The following is a 16,666-nucleotide window of genomic DNA, read 5'->3' as shown; positions in this document are numbered from 1 at the left end:
GAAATATAGTATTAGTGCAAATTCTATATTTGTATATTATCAATTAAGATCTTTTGTAAAACAGTTATGTGGTCGACATATGATTTTATTGCCTGAATCTAGTTTTGAAGAATATGTACTTTCAATACCAAAAAAGGGATATATATCTGATTTGTATTGTATTTTGGAAGTCAGCCTGAAGAAAACTGAGGTCCTCCATCAGCCAGCTCCCCACCATGACTACCAGCCCCCCCACATCTCCATCGGGCACACAAAACTCAGAACGGTCAACCAGTTTACCTATCTCGGCTGCACCATTTCATCAGATGCAGGGATCGACAATGGGATGGACAGCAGACTCGCCAAGGCAAATAGCGCCTTTGGAGGACTACACAAAAGAGTCTGGAAAAACAACCAACTGAAAAACCTCACAAAGATAAGCGTATACAGAGCCGTTGTCATACCCACACTCCTGTTCGGCTCCGAATCATGGGTCCTCTACCGGCACCACCTACGGCTCCTAGAACGCTTCCACCAGCGTTGTCTCCGCTCCATCCTCAACATCCATTGGAGCGCTCACACCCCTAACGTCGAGGTACTCGAGATGGCAGAGGTCGACAGCATCGAGTCCACGCTGCTGAAGATCCAGCTGCGCTGGATGGGTCACGTCTCCAGAATGGAGGACCATCGCCTTCCCAAGATCGTATTATATGGCGAGCTCTCCACTGGCCACCGTGACAGAGGTGCACCAAAGAAAAGGTACAAGGACTGCCTAAAGAAATCTCTTGGTGCCTGCCACATTGACCACCGCCAGTGGGCTGATAACGCCTCAAACCGTGCATCTTGGCGCCTCACAGTTTGGCGGGCAGCCAAACTCCTTTGCCTTTTGTCAGTGAGGTGGGCTCTGCGGTCTTCTTCAAAGGAGGAAAAACCCAACACCCAACCCCAACCAACCAATTTTCCCTTGCAACCGCTGCAATCGTGTCTGCCTGTCCCGCATCGGACTGGTCAGCCACAAACGAGCCTGCAGCTGACGTGGACTTTTTTACCCCCTCCATAAATCTTCGTCCGCGAAGCCAAGCCAAAGAAAAGATTGTATTTTACAAGGAATTCGATCTATTTCTTCCGTATAAGGGTATTAAAGGTTACGGAGAGAAGGCGGGGACGGGGTACTGAACTTTAAGATCAGCCATGATCTCGTTGAATGGCGGAGCAGGCTCGAATGACCTACTCCTGCTCCTATCTTCTATGTTTCTATGATTCACTGCACACCAAGGAAGGTGTTCTGGTTGGCTGAACTTTGTAACCCCTGTACAATGCATCTCTGTTAAACTCTACATTTCCATGATGAAGAGGCTATATAGGCAGTTCCCATTATAAATGTTGATATCAGGTTTTGAAATAGAAACTCAGAAATATGGTCAGAATGAATAATTGTAAAATAAGCACTGAATTATATCAATGAACCTTTCTCTAATTAATTATTTCTTATCCCCTGAACATTATTCTTCTAAGCATTACATCTGAGGGATACTTTGGAAGAAAGTGACAAACATACAGAAAGTTACAAACAAACAAAATTTCCCTAGAGAACCAAGAATGAGGAGAAATATTTTTACAAGGTTCCTTTGTTATCATGTACATAAATACACATTTATTAACTGTTGCCGTAAAGGCACCCAAAGAGCCCCCACCAATTAGAGAAAAAGAAGCAAAGGAAAATCCCTTCACAAACACTGAGTGTCCATGGATTCACCTCCTGTGCACCCTGAACCGCTTCAGCTGCACAGCCCCCCCATCTGTTCCAGCAGTAAACCCGAGCTCCTAGTTCTGAACCTCCATTATGAAATGGGAACCATCAGCCCCTGAGGTCCTTTGGATTACTGCTCATCATCGGCTTTCTCACAAATCATGGACCTGTCACCTGGTTCTCACAAGCTTGTTTCCAGTAGCCCATACGCCCTAGCGCGAGTCCTTCAGCCTCCGAGCCCCAAGCCCCTCACTGGTCTGCTGCTGTGTTCACCTTCCCTGCCAGGTCCTCTCCCAGGTTTTTCCTTCTCAGCAGGGGTAGTTCTCCCCTTCCGGTTCCTTGCACTGGTCCACTGATCCCCAGGAGCCAGCACCCCCTCTTAGTCAGCTGCCAAGCATAAACACTGCTATCCTGGGCACTGACTTCCATGAGCTCAATGATGTTAAAACAAACACTGCTGACCCCTTCTTCAGGCTGTTTAAAACCTACACGGGATGGATGACACGGGAGTGCTGTGATCCCTTCCCCACTCTCCCATGTGCCTTTACCACAGCTGTAGTAGTGTTGCTTTTTTTTAAAAAAAAAACTTTGACATCAAGAGAGAAAATATCATTCTGGGACCTAATTCTATGAATTAGTAGACTAGCACTAATTTTATAAACTTAAAACAGTATTAGTGCAATTAAATGCTTGCTTCAACAACATTTAAAAACTCGACAACAACTAGGAAAAAACGGCCCACTTGTCTGGCACTTTAAATTTTTTATTTTATTTTAACTTTTAAATTTACACATACAGCACAATAACAGGCTCTTCCAGCCTAAAAGCCCATGCTGCCAATTAACCTGCAAGCCCCCATACATTTTGGAAGGAGAGAGGAAACCAAACATGGGGAGAGCCATGGTTGCTGGCGCTGTAACAGCATTGCACTAATCTCTACGCTAACTGTGCCCCCTTCATTCACTAGGCTAAACCTTCAGCCCCAGCACCACAGTGAACTCAAGCTGCAGTGCGTATCATTTCCAAAATACACTGACACACACTTCTCCTGACAGCACTTACAAATGTATGGAATGAGCTGCCAGAGGAAGTGGGAACAATTGCAACATTCAAAAGACATTTAGATAGGCACATGGATCAGAAAGCTTCAGAGGGATCTGGGCTGAACACAGGACAATGGGGCTAGATTCGTCAGCCTGGACAAGTTGAGCTGAGGGGTCTGTTTCAGTGCTGTGGAACTCAATGATTTGTAACCTCTACTGCCTAAAAGGTAAAGAGTAGCAGACAACTGGATAAACCTTTACATGCGAATCCCTTTTCTAAGTCACACACCTTGCTGCCTTGGCAATATATTGTCCCTTCATCATCAATAGGTCAGAAATTTGAAAAACGCCATCTGTATGTTCTCTACATCAACTCAAGAATGGGGGAACACCAGCACCTGCTCACGGACAGTTGGCGATGGGCAATTAATGCTGGTCTTGGTCATCAATGTCCATAGCTTGTGTACAAGTTTCAAAATTCCGACTTCGACTCTGTCCTTGGGCCTGGCATGAGCCAGGATGCTCATTAGCAATGATCCATCTGAAGATTTTGGAATTATAACCCTGCAAGGAATATCCTAAAAGGCTTGGCCCACCGCTCATGTGAACTGTCTACATTCTACTGAGGAAATTCAAGGTGCAGGAAAACCTCTATTGATTCCTGTGGTGCACTGTTAGCCAGAATCAGACACACACAAGGTAAAGACTGTACAACAGGCTTTAATCCACAAAAACTTCCACAGAGCCAGGCTGGCTGTAGCTGCAGTAACTCTGAGTGAGCTTCGGGAGGCCGGCGCTGGCTTATTTCCCGGAGGGTGATTGACACCCGACCAGGTGGGGCTTGATCCCTGCAGGCCGACTGATTGACAGCTGGCCAGGTGTTGTCCTTTCCCCTTACACTCCTGCAGGTACAGAGGTTTCCCTCTGCAGTAGGCCAGCCGTACACTCCTGCAGGTACAGGTGTTGCCCCCTGCAGTAGGCCGGTGGTGTACCACCACAATTTCAATCCTTGTAGGGAGATGAAGACAAATAAATGCTTCCTTAATATAAAGTTCATGCAAGATTTCCCTTCTGAGAGGAATTGAAAATGTGAATTTGATCTTTGGAAATCCACATTCATTTCATGCCCTGTCACAATCAGGTAGCCTGTTCATTAACACACCATTTATGCGAGTTCTCCACATCTCAATCACTTCTTCCTCCCATAAGATTAACAGTTAAAAGTTAGCCTGGAAATTATGAACAATTTGTTTCCTGAATGAGAACACAATGCTATTTATATTTAAAACATAAAATGACTATTGGAGAAATCATGTCTCATTTTTATGGAATTCTCCAAGTGAAATTAATTCCTCAAAGCATATACATGTCTTGTACAGTTTTCCAGTGAATTCATCATTTTGAATGAAAGAAGCTGTTTCTTGCTGACACACAGGGGACTGACTGCAGATGCTGGAATTTGAATTTGCTGGAGGAACTCATAGGAGTGGAAGAAAAAATGGTTTCAAATCAAAATCTTTTACACTGACCATTCTTTTTCTCCCATTGATGCTGCTTGACCCATCGTATTCTCCAGCAGATTGTGTTTAGCTGTTTATTGTTGCCATTTTATCGTTAATACTGGTTTCTAATTTTACATTCTTTAAGTCAGTTCAAAGTTGCAGCTTTCTGCCATTAAACTAATGTCTTGAGGCCATTAAGAAATTTCTGCTTGAACTGCAGTAACTTCAGTCTGAGCACAGCACCAAGGTGTCAAATGATGGGATAACCTTTTCTGAATTGAAGAATGGGAACCGACACTCGCCACCAGTCAACTTTTCTCTCTACGTGGGAATTAATAGATGTGTCGCTTGACACCTGCCCTAACCATTTCCATCTCTCAGTTGTCTAATTTTAGTCAGGAGATTATTTCTATCAGTCTGAGAGACTGGCTGCTACTAATAGAGACTTGACTTTGGTTTCCTGTGTCCTGATTCAGATATCAATGTCAGAGATCTACATTAAGAAGTACTTTCCTGGCCCACTCTTCTTCCATCACAAACCACTGTCAGGCACACTTTCCCCACTGTTGGTTGGATATGTATTTTATCCTATGTTACTGTGCAAAGAACTGGCCTCCAAGATTTTTGGGGGGATGTTTAACATAAAAAACATAACAATTACAGCACGGAAACAGGCCATTAGGCCCTTCTAGTTCGCACCGAACCAAACACCCCTTTCTAGTCCCACCTCCCTGCACAATGCCCATAACCCTCCATCTTCTTCTCATCCATATACCTGTCCAACCTTTTCTTAAATAATACAATTGACTCCGCCGCCACTATTTCTCCCGGAAGCTCATTCCACATGGCTACCACTCTCTGAGTAAAGAAGTTCCCCCTCATGTTACCTCTAAACCTCTGCCCCTTAATTCTTAACTCATGTCCTCTTGTTTTAATCTTTCCCCCTCTTAACGGAAATAGTCTATCCACATTCACTCTGTCTATCCCTTTCATAATCTTAAATACTTCTATCAAATCCCCTCTCAACCTTCTACGCTCCAAAGAATAAAGACCTAATCTGTCCAATCTCTCCCTATACTCTAGATGCTTAAACCCAGGTAACATTCTGGTAAACCTTCTCTGCACTCTCTCCACTCTGTTTATATCCTTCCTATAATTAGGCGACCAGAACTGCACACAGAACTCCAAATTAGGCCGCACCAACGTCTTATACAATCTCAACATCACCTCCCAACTCCTATATTCCATGCAATGATTGATAAAGGCCAGCATACTAAAAGCCTTCTTCACCACCCTATTCACGTGAGTTTCTACCTTCAGGGAACGATGTACCGTTACTCCTAAATCTTTCTGCTCTTCTGTATTCCTCAATGCTCTCCCATTTACCACGTATGTCCTATTCTGATTCTTCTTACCAAAATGAAGCACCTCACACTTATCAGCATTAAATTCCATCTGCCATTTTTCAGCCCACTTTTCTAAGCAGCCCAAATTCCTCTGCAATCCTTGAAAACCTTCTTCATTATCCATTATTCCACCTATCTTAGTATCGTCTGCATATTTACTAATCCAATTCACCACCCCATCATCTAGATCATTAATGTATATAACGAACAACAATGGGCCCAATACAGATCCTTGAGGCACACCACAGGTCACCGGCCTCCAACCTGACAGACAATTATCCACTACCACTCTCTGGCCTCTCCCTTTCAGCCAATGTTCAATCCATTTGACTATCTCAAAATTTATACCTAAAGACTGCACCTTCCTAACTAACCTTCCATGTGGTAACTTATCGAAGGCCTTACTGAAGTCCATATAGACAACATCCACATTCTTAGTCACCTCTTCAAAAAATTCAATCAGATTGGTCAAACATGACCTTCCTCCCACAAATCCATGTTGAGTGCTCCTGATCAGACCCTGTTGGGTGTTGGTATTGTGCATATTGATCAGTTAGAAGTCTCAAACCACAGGTTACACAACACATAATTTTGAGCCATATATTTTTACAGATATTGCCTGTTTTTCAGTTCCAGTGTAATGTATCATGTTTTAATCATACATCCAAAGTTCAAATTTATTGCCAAATACATACATAACATCAACATACATGCCAGGCAGAATTTCTACTTAACTGCTTTAAAAAAAACTGTACTCAAGAAAAGATGCATATACAAAAACGAGAAAATAAACAAACCCTGCAACACAGAAAAAATATTCAATAATGAATAATGTGCAAATTAAGTGTATTAAATGAGTCTCTAATTGAGTTTGTTGCTTAGGAGTCATATGGAGGAGTAGCAGCTGTTCCTGAACCTGGAGGTATGCGTTCGGTATACCTCTTTCCTGAAGGCCACAGCGAGAACAAAGCATATGCTGGGTAATGTGGATCCTTGATGATTGCCACTGCTCTCCAATGGCAGTGTTCCCTGTAGATTTTCGCAATGGTGGGGAGAGTTTTGTCTGTGATGTACTTGGCTGTATCCACTACCTTTTGCAGGAGTTTCTGCTCAGATGTATTGGAGCTGCCATAACCAGGCTGTGATGCAGCCAGTCAACACACTTTCCACTACACATCTATAGAAGTTTGCCAAGGTTTTTGATGTCATACCGAACCTCTGCAAACTCCTGAGGAAGTAGAGACGCTGACATGATTTCTTCACAATGACATTAATGTTTATCCAGCATGTGGTCTGCCTGTTGAGGCATAATTGATTAAATAGATAATATAAACCAATTATAATTATTACCATGCTTCACCCCCCCACCCACCCAACAACACTCCCTCCCAAAATAAGCAACAAAATCATCGCAGGGCCCCAACTAATCCATGGTTGATACCTTGATCTAGAGCTGTTTTGCGTATAAAAGTATTCTAAAGACTTTCTCTTTCTGACTATGACTTTAGTACTACATTGATTTTAATGGCTGTGTAATCCAAAACTCTAATTTAAAAAAAATCTACGGTCAAAGCAACTTCTTAGTGTGTTCCTTGTAATTAGAGACATTGTGGACAAACCTCTTGACACTGAACGAAAAGACTACAGGCAGTCTGACATAACACACCAGGTGCAAGACAAGTAAAGGGAAAATCATTAAAATCTAAAATATAATCAGACAAAGAATTAACATGCTTGCAGGCTGCAACATGTATTGATTAAGAGTGCTGCCTGATATGCTCATATTATTTTCCTCAGGATCGTACATCCTCCATCAGCAGAAGCAGTATTAAAGTGTCAGGACTGTAAATGGGACACAATTTTAACACTGCAGCACAAATAATAGCTTTCCTCAGGAAAGCGCTCGCTGTTGCAGCTCACATATTAATCATGGCTTCTCCACAACGTACGGTGTTTTTAAACTGTACCTCACAAATATGACAAGAATCTCATGTAAAAGAAAAAATACTCTACTTCAGTAGGTTTACTTAAGATCATACTGCAAGTATACATTTGCATTGAATGAAGTAAACTTATCTTGCTTAATGGGAATGACTTATCTCAACAAATATTATGACTGATAATAGATTTACATTAACATTTCATTTTGTGCAATGATGAAGATATGTTCATGGGGCATGACATAGCAATATGCCACAATGTCATCAATTCTAATTTATCATAATTAACAGGTTTACAGTGGGAATTTTTAATCTTATCAGTTCTGTAGACATATACAAGGACGCCTAATGGCAGGGAGAAAGAAAAGTGTAAAAAAAAACCTTTCTGGTCCAGCTATCAAAGAGAACACAGCAATTTTGAAGAGTATGTAGCAGAACTGGTTTACAATGCCCAATGATCACCCTGCAAGAATACCCGATTTCAGTTTGAGCAACATTCCAGCTTACATTCAATTTTTATAAAGCAAATATGTTCAAAGATCATTTCTGTCCTTAAACAAATTAATAAATAGCTTATTTTCAATGATGGAAGAAAGCAATTCAAAGACAAATTGAACAAAATTCAGCTAATAGGACTTAGAAATGTCAGATCTCTGAAATTTGAACTTTCATCTGAATGTCCTGCACTGCCTGATATTTCCTTGCATTTTGCAAAAAAGAGTGATTAATATTTTGAACAATTGATATGCCATAAAGCCCTTTTCCTTTTTGAACCAAACAACAGCTAAACTACCTAGAATAACACAGAAAATACTTGGGGGGAAAAAAAAACTTAGCAGATGACTTTTGAACAGAAAGGTTAAATTTCTTTCTCTCACCACAGTTGCTACCTGATATGCAGAGTATCTCAAATATTTTCAGTATCTGCAATATTTAGCTTCTGCAACAGAAAATTCTGCACGTCTCCAGGGTGATCATTAATAAATAGAACATGATTTGATTTATCTGTTTCCTACACAGTACCCTTTTGTTATGAAAGGTACAAATATGTGCATAAAGACCATAATCTGGAGGTGAGCGCATGGTTACCAATGCCACTAAATCGATGAAATAAATGACACAAGCATATTTGCAATCATGTACATAATCTGTTTCTGATTATATAAAAGTAATATTTTAGTTCTGTAAATTCAAGAAAATATAATGGTAAGAATATTCATCAGGTCATGCAGCATATAAAGAGAGAAATAAACCATTAGGGTGGCCCTTCATTGGAAATGAAAAAGTGAAAAGAAAACAAGTATTTCAAGTTGCAGAGAAGGGGGAGTGATGAAGAGAATAACCCAAATAGGGGGAAGACTAAGATTGACCACATGATGTCGAGGCAGAAGAGAGAGTGAAAACTGCAGGTTACACTGGACAACAAAGATTTTGCTTCCTATACACTTTGGGTGGATATTATGGATTTTGGGCTCCTGATCATGAAAGTCATTGTAATGTTTTCCTATCATGTATTTTTTTAAAAAGATATAACTCATTTTTGCAATTTCCTGTTATATTTTAAGTCTACAAGATTCAATTTATCATCATTGTAATAAAATGTTGTCCTATTGCATGAAATTGATTTTGCCTGCTGTAAAGCAGACATTCGCCATCGGCAGAAATGGACTCTTACGGTCAGAGAAAGAGAAGCAAAAGAGAGTCCCCCCCAGAGTGACCGAGTGTCTGTAGCTTCCCCTCCAGTGCTTCTGCAGTCCCTGAAGCCACACAGAGTCCAGTCCAAACCATTGCCAACCCAAGCTCCAGATCCAAACCTCCAACACGGTCAGTAACCCTTCAGCACCTTGGCACCCCCTTGCATCCATGTTCAAATAGCTGGTACCCCTTCAGGGAGTTTAAAGCCAGTCTCAAGCAGCCCGCAGTCTCCATGGATTCTTTGCCTCGAGGTGCCAGCTGCCCGCCTCCCGCATGGTTCTTGCAGCCACAGACCCCTCTCACTGGGCCACCATCCTGTGGGTTGTCTCCTCCGCTTCTCCTTCTCAGATGGGGGATGGTCTCCCCATTTTCTGGTGCCCTGCACCAGTGCTCCATTCCCCTGGTGTCTGCCGCCCCTCACAGCTGCTGTCAATCAGATGTGCCGCCATCTTGGGTGTAGACCACACAGTTGTGGAATTTTAAATGAAACTACCGTTGGCTCCTTTAATGGGCTGTTCAAAGCCTGTGTTGAGCTGGAGGCAGTTGAATGGGTGATTAGACCCCGTGGGAGCACTGTATCCCTGCTCCCCACTGGTCTGCACCAGTGGTACTGCCAGCATTACAGTAGTTCCGGCAGTGCCACCATTTTCCATCCGGGCCACACACAGCAAGCTGTTTTGTTCAGTTCAAGCATGCCTGGGCATCTACTCAGTGGAGGTGCTATGCAAATGTTGTCTTCAGCTTGGGGATGCTTCATAAGAATATATGCAGACAGGCTGTAAAAGCAGCTCATATGCACAGATGCTGTGCATTATATTATTTATAGATTGAACACATGTCGATGCACGTCCTTCAGGCAATGGCATAGTGAGTGTACTTAATAATAGCATTTATTGTCTTCAGGAAGGTTCAATGGAGAAGAAATGTCTCGTCATTGTCACAACAGTTGCAATACATTCTGTTACATTTGTGGTGAGTATATGCTCAAGTCTCAAAGACATAGCGCGGCCTCACTTATTAAGGAAGCCTATGAGCTCTATTTCAGTTGTAACATTGGTGACCGAGACAAACGCTGGGTTACTCCCATCTGTTGTGCAACATGTGCAGTCAACCTGAGCACTTGGCTCAGCATTATTATGTGATTAAACATGCTAAATTCAATAAAAAAGTTAATTTAATGATTCACCAAATTCCTATGTGATGCAGCAGATCTGAGACTATCTTTGTGTTGAGCTTGAAGATGTCTCTCATAATCCCCAATTTGTTTTCAGGAATCAAACCTTTTGAAAATGAAAAGTTGTCCAGTGTTATCTTAGCTGGTCTGTCTGAAAAGTTGCAAACAGGGTGAGAAATTGAGTCTTTAACATGAGCACTACTTGGTCCTGCATAGCAAAATATCTTCCTTTCTTGCCCTCTTCTCCCTTACAGTATTGTAGTGGATATAAATTATTCCATTTTCTAGATGGTTAGGTTTAGGGCTGGGACCTTCTGATTATCTCATGTCTCTGACATTGTGTCGTTAATCTCTACACGCATTACCTATGTTTGAACATTCTCTTTGGAAGACATTCCCCCTCACTCTCATTAGATGCTTGTTTGTTGATGTAACTTCAGATCAACTGGATCGATACTGCTTAAATGACAACATTGCTACGTTTTTTGGTTTCTTCTTGGCATTGTTAATATTCTGCACACTTTCCATCAGTTCTTTTTGAATTGGGATTTTAACATCTAGGCATAACAGGAGTAGTACAGAGTTGATTGGAAGAACGTAAAAAGTTATTTTGTGTAGTGGAACTAGTGCTACTTGGACCATTAGCTGATTTGCCATGGCCTCTATATCTCTTCCTATTCCTGCACAGCAGTTAATCATGGCCCCCAGTTATATGAAATGCCTTTTTGTTTCATTGCTGTCATCCCAGTCTTGACTTGTTGTGCCAACTTGCATTAGTTCAGCTTTTCAATATTTATTTATATACATGGTCCTTAATTGGTTTAGATCATCATGGAATATGTTCTTACAGTTGATCTTGAGCAAGAAGGAGATGATTGTGATGTGTTGCTTCTGGGATCCTCCTGCGAACTACTCATCTGCAATAAATAGACCTAATATAGTCTGCTCTATTCCTGACAATTGAGAGATAAATGTTGACCAGGATTCTGAGGATAACTTCCTTCCTTCATTCAAGTGATCTGTATGTTCACACAGGGAAACAGCTGACAGGACATGGTATCGCATTCCATAAATAGTTACCAGTATACACAGCATTCAAAAGAAGACTGGCTGTTAAAAGAGAAACATTAAGAGAATCTCAAAAATAAGAGCTGCAAAAAGAGATAGCTGGGTCATTGCAGGAACCCTCAGAAAGAAATGCACCAGAAGGGTTGTGATTAATGTCCTCAGAAAAAGGTCAGCCAATGCTCTAAGTCAGGGGTGTCAAACTCAAATTCACGGAGGGCCAAAATTAAAAACTTGGACTAAGTCGAGGGCCGAACTAAATATTTATTGAAAATTTTCAACAACATCTGCATGTTTTCTCTTCTTTCAACATATGTAATGTTAAACTTTTTCTTATTAAAATAAATGTTTAATAATAGTTTTGGATAAACTCTTTCATTGTCATTGTCATTGGCCCATTTCCTTTAGCGTCTGAAACCGTGCACATGACGAGTCAATGAGGGATGATTAAAGCAGTGGTCTTCAAACTTTTTCTTCTCACCCACAGACCACCTTAAGCAATCCCTTACTAATCACAGAACACCAATGGCACAGGGACACAAGTGGAAAGAAAAAGGTTGAGAACTGCTGTATTGTGGTAACTCCACATCTGATTAGGTTAATTGTTAGGCAAGTGGTCAGAGAAGGACCCCCCCCCACCCCAAGAAAGGCTTAAATCACAGGAACAAAATAAGCTTCCGTCTCACTGCTCCCAATCTTACACAGTCCTGATGTGGAATGTGGGGTCGCAGCTCCACGTTCACCCGAGTTCAGGTGCTGTCTGTGTGGAGTTTGTATGCTCTCCCCTTGTCTTGGACCAACAGGTCGGTCGCCTGACGAAGGCACCCGAACCCCCCGTTGAAACGCCGGCATCCGGAGCGGTGGAGGAATTGGCTGAGAAGAGCGCGTTGCTCCCACCCCCCTCCCATGGTTGGAGAGGAATTAAACTGCGATCTCACGGCGCCGGGCTCGTCTCCAACAAAAGGAGCGGGAGGCAGGGTCCGCCGCGCACGGAGCGAGGGGGAAGGCATCGCCAACGAGACTTTCGGTCCGGCGTCACCGCTGAAGCGCAGACCCAGCGAGGATGGTCCCCAACTCCAGCCGCGTCTGTGTGTCCAGGAGCCGGGCGGGCTGAGTGCGGCGCTCCGATCCCCGGGATTCGGGACTCTGAGATCCCTCCACACCTCCGGCGTCTTCATTTTCACCTTCAGTGTGCATGCGCTATACTGGCGCGGCGGCCAGCGGGCCAACTCTAATATATATTTAATATGATCTTGCGGGCCAAATATAATTATTTGGCCCGCGGGCCAGAGTTTGACATGTGTGCTCTAAGTGGTCATAATCTCATTTCTGTTTGAAAAGTAGGTACCAGATTATCATAGAAGGAATTAGCCAGGGAGGGGAATAGAACAAAGAATAATGTGGATTGAGCAGGAAGAACAGAGAATTAAAACAAGGCCAATTGGTATAGTGTTGAATTACATATCCCCTTCTGGGAGGAGAGTTTCAGGCCCAAGATATCACCACAAGATCATAATGCAGCCTCGTGGTTACAGGGGAACCCCGAATTAAGCCGAATGGGATGTAAACATTTTAGCCGAATGGGATGTAAACATTTTAGGCTTGAGCCCTTCATCAGGCACACCTTGATGAAGGGCTCAAACCCGAAACGTTGGTGCTACACCTTCACCTTTGCTACATAAAGGCACTGTTTGACCTGCTGAGTTTTTCCAGCATTTGTGTTTTTTTCATTTAACCACGGTGTCAACAGAATCCTGTGTTTTAGGCTTGTACTTGAAGTCTCTAGAATTTAAAAGAATAAGAGAAGACCCCCTCCCCCCCCATTAAATTTACAAAATTCGTACAAGAGCTGATGTGGGGGTGGGGGGGGGGTGACGGGGGTGGGGGGTTGGGGTCACAGACCTTGATAAAGAGATAGGCGGTTTAAGACTTAAATCAGAGAAAAATCCTTCCAAATTCTCAATCCCAGAAGACAGTGGAGGTTCAACTATTAAGTTCATTCACAACAGAAATAAAGAGATGTCTAAATACAGTAAATACCCTGTTCTCTGAAATTCAAGCAACTGGCAGCCTCAAGCAACTAGCAAAAAAAAAAAGGAAGAAAATAAATAGATAAAAAAATACAGGTTTAAAATTAATGCGCTTCACTGATAGTTTGCAACATGCAATCTCAAGCAACCGGAAAATTCACTATCCAGCATCAATCAATTCCCATAGGTGCCAGATACTGTATAAAGGATTATGGGATTGAGGAAGAAAATAGCACTGAGGTAAAAGATTAGCCATGATCTTGATAAATGGTGGCTTTGCCTTCAAGGCCAGATGGTCACCTACTATTCAGAGTTTATAAGAACGCAGTTGAGAGTCAATCAAATTGCAATTGTCCTGGAGTTACATAGAAAATAGGGGCACTAGATTTCTCTCATTAGTAAACCAGATGCTTTTATTTTTGTTTGCTAGTTACATTTCTGTGGCTAATTTTCCATCCCATATTTATTTAATTAACTGAACTTGGATTCCCCAGCTACTGTGGGAGGGATTTAAATTCACATTTGTGTGCGATTAGTTCAGTTGTTTAGATTCTTGATCCAACAACATAGCCATTATGTTACCATTTCCTTGCTCCAGGGAATTAAGAAAGTCAATTAAAATGTGTTTCACTGAGAGAAAATTTGGAAAACACTGCTTATAATATAATTAAATTATAGGAAGTTGTAGTCACAGGAAGGGGAAAAAGGAAGATTAAACATAAAAAGTAAACAGAAATGAGCCAGTACAGGTATAGTGGAAACAAGGAATGGCCAGGAGATCAATGAATAAGCAACTGTATGTCAAATATAAGTGAAATATAACTGTACAAAGAATAAAGATCCAAAACTGGGCTGTCTAGATGAGAAAAAAAAATCAAAACAGAATTGAGAAAGGCTGGTTAAAACTTACGTCAGAAAGTAGGAAAACAATGGGGAAACATAAAATGGCAAAGAGAGAATATGAAAACAGGTTAGTGGGTAAAGTAGAGTGAATGTAAAAGTTTTCTATAAACAAGTAAAAAGTGAAAGCCAAGTTAAAGGAAGATTTGGGCTAGCAGAGGAGATCCTCTGTTCAAGAGAGAGAACATGACTGAGGTGCCGAATGAGAATCTGGTATAGATCTTCATGGAACAGAATGGCGTGAATGCTTCAGAGGAGAGGGGGCAGAGATATTGGACAAGAATGAAAGGAGGTGTAAAATTGGCTCATATTGTACAAGGTTAATAAGATACTCAGCCTAGTGGGATTCATCCCATGTCGTTGAAGAAAGCAATGTAAAGGCAGCCGAATCTCTGGTCCTTGGATGTGGTAAACCCATTGGATGGCTAACATTTCCATCCTATATAAGGTTGGGGGAAGGGGTAAACTGGAGAATTAGCAATGAGTTCAACATTAGGAGAGGAAATTCAAGAAACCTTTGTCAAGTACAAAGTTAATATCCAGTGAAGTTGTTTGAAGGAGGGAGTTCACATGGATTTGTTAAATCAAGCCTTACTCAGCTGATTAAGTTATTTGATGAAACAACAGAAAGTGTTGGTGAAGGTTATGGTATATATGCTGTAAATACATACTTTCAAAAGACATCTGATAGAGAAAATAAAGGCACAGGGCAGCATAGTTAGCATAGCAGTTAGTGCAATGTTATTACAGCCCCACTGATCAGGACCAGGGTTTGAATCCTGTGCTGTCTGTAAGGAGTTTGCAGTTCTTTCTGTATCTGCATGGGTTTTCCCTGGGGGCTCTGGTTTCCTCCCACCGTTCAAAATGTACTGAGGGTTGTGATTGATTGGGAGTAATTAGGTAGCATGGACTCGTGGGCCGAAAGGGCCTGTTACCATGCTGTACATCTAAATGGATGACCAGAACATGACTGGCTGTAACTGTGAAGGCCGTAGAGGTGAGTGATTGCTTATCTAACTAGGAAGCTCTATGTCAGATTTCACCCCGCCCCGAGCCAGTATTCACATTTACATTCTTCCTGAACTTTGTGTAAAGTTTCACCATCCACAGAAGCAGTAGGATAAAAGCAATCACATGAAGAGCTTCAAGAAATGGAATTGTTCTATGATACTGTCAACTGTATTAGCTGCATATAGTGAAGGTCACAAAGCCTTATTTATTATTCAGCCTTAACACAATCTCAGGGGATAAACTTCTGTTTGGACTTAAAAGAGCATGGGAAATAGATGCGAGTGTTGTTTTTGAGATGGAAGAATGAGACGAAATTTGTAAAAATATCAAAATAATGTCGAGACCTGAGAGTGCACCTAATTCTGTTTAAGATTCTGCACCATTTTAATTAGACTCCAGAAAGGTTATATAGATTAGGGTTGAAAAATACCTCTGAATGCTTGTACTGTGAGGCAGATATAGGGGACTTAGTTCATGCACTTTGGTCCTCCCAGAATTCAAGAATTTTGGATTATGATACACAAGTATATTGGTGAAGTTTCAGGTATTCAAATTCCTTTTTTCCCCAGCCTCTTTGTCTTGGGAGACATACTTGGGTTATTTGGGGATAAACACTCTCCAAACTGGATTCAGACCAGTATAATGGTAGGAAGACAAATTAAACTTAGAGGTTGGAAGAATTTGGGAGACCATCATTTCAGAAATGGCCAAAGTGGCAGCGTTTGAACGCATGTTTTACAAACAGTTTGATAAATTGGGCATCTATACACAAAAATGGGGAAAATATCTAGGTTTCCTGGTGGATGTTATTAGAGATCTAAATAGATACATAAGGTTATTATATTGATTTTTTTTTGCTGCCATGTTGGTTTCTATTGTATGGATAAGTTTATGTTTTGTAACATGATTTACATAACTTTAACACTGACCCAAGGGTTTGGGGAAACTTTTTTTAAAAGAACTCAATAAAATTTAAATCATAAAAAAAGAAATGGATTCGTTATAAAGCACAGCACAACAAGGTGAGAGGAAATAAATCTGTTAAATGTTATGAGGGGATTTTTCTTGAAGTGAACAGAAGAAAGCAGCTTCCTCTATCAGACCCAAGAATTGCCCAAAGCACTGGAGGGAAAAGCTACAAATTTTAGTTTTCTGACAATTCACCATTGCC

At 41.5% G+C, this 16,666-nt stretch overlaps 1 protein-coding gene across 2 annotated transcripts in view; it reads right to left on the bottom strand.

Annotated features, from left to right (window-relative positions):
- Window positions 1–5,821: 5,821 nt before the first annotated feature.
- Window positions 5,822–16,666, bottom strand: part of LOC138763324 (dual specificity protein phosphatase 7-like) — a 66,313-nt gene continuing 55,468 nt past the window's right edge. For both annotated transcript variants that reach the window (XR_011357489.1, XR_011357490.1), the window contains exon 5: window positions 5,822–6,977. The gene's annotated coding sequence lies outside the window, so the exon portion shown is untranslated. The remainder of the gene's footprint in view (window positions 6,978–16,666) is intronic.

This window comes from Narcine bancroftii, chromosome 5, assembly GCF_036971445.1.
Source record: "Narcine bancroftii isolate sNarBan1 chromosome 5, sNarBan1.hap1, whole genome shotgun sequence".
In the NCBI taxonomy this organism is placed as follows: Eukaryota; Metazoa; Chordata; class Chondrichthyes; order Torpediniformes; family Narcinidae; genus Narcine; species Narcine bancroftii.
The sequence above is the reverse complement of the archived record's forward strand: the minus strand, read 5'-3'. Positions and strand labels throughout refer to the sequence as shown.